We start from the raw sequence: 1,237 nt of genomic DNA on the forward strand, positions 1-1,237 counted from the left end.
TGATGTTAATGATGTTATGATTCAATCACTACTCAATAGTGTCACCAGCTGGAGACCAAGCCAGCAATGCATCTAGACACCATCTAATCAGACCACCCATTTTACAGAAAAGATGAGGGAATATTCATATAAAGTGGTAATCAAAGGATTACCTCAATTACCCAGTTCATGTCTAAATTACACCCACAGCACCTAGCAGCAATGACTCTCATAAGCAGCTGAAACTGAATAGCTCAGATGAACTTCTGAAAACATAGCCAGCTTATAAAAAACACCTGAGAGCATCATCTCTTCTTTAGGATGCAGCAAAAGCATTAAGCTGGAGAACTCTTCACGTTCTTGACCTTTAGTAGAAATAATACTACGTTCTTGACCTTTAGTAGAAATAATACTTGCATGCAGAAACAAAGCATGAATATTTCATCTTCAGAAGTTCTACTCTTTCCTCTTTCTCCAAGACGTTTGTTTTTGCTCTACAATACGTGTGTGTGTGTGTGTGTGTGTGTGTGTGCATGATGTGTGTGTGTGTGTCTACATATACATAAGCAAGCAGAAACCAGGGCTTAATGTTGAGTGCCTTACTCAATCACTTCTCCCTTACTTTGTGAGACAGGGTCTCTTGATAAATATGAAGCACACTGATAAGCTAGACTAGCTTTCCTGCAAGCTCCATGAGTCTGTCTGTGGCCATCTCCTCAGCACTGAGATTCCAGAAATGTATCATTGCACCTAGTTTGGGTATAGGTCTTGGAGGTCCACATTCAGGTCTTCATGTTTGTATTGTGAGCATGTTCCTGACTGAGCCATCTTCCAGCCCTCTTCACAACCTTCTTGAGTGTGACATAAAAATTTCATGACACTTCCATTCTAAAAGACTAGATTATGCCAATAATCTCTAAAAAATATAATAGTGCTTTAATGGAAAACATTTGAGAAATGTGCTCACTGACTTCAGTTTTAAATTTAAGGGTTATTATTGGGGAAAGTTATAATTTTAAGAGTATTCAAAATTAGAATATATATAAAGGCCAAATTTTCATAAAATAACCTAAAATAAAACATGATAATCTAGGAACATGTGCTTTAAAGAGCATCTTGTGCCAGCACACTGGAAAGAACCCATGAGTAATAGAATAAGCATTTACTGAGGATTCAAACATTGTGTTGAATTAATTGATCTCCAGGGTACCTAATGAGAGAGATTCCAAGATTAGTTAATTTCAAGAGGAAATATAGA

The sequence above is a fragment of the Microtus oregoni genome, unplaced genomic scaffold (genome assembly GCF_018167655.1).
Source record: "Microtus oregoni isolate MIOR12 unplaced genomic scaffold, Mior012 000009F_ref0000495, whole genome shotgun sequence".
Lineage (NCBI taxonomy): Eukaryota > Metazoa > Chordata > Mammalia > Rodentia > Cricetidae > Microtus > Microtus oregoni.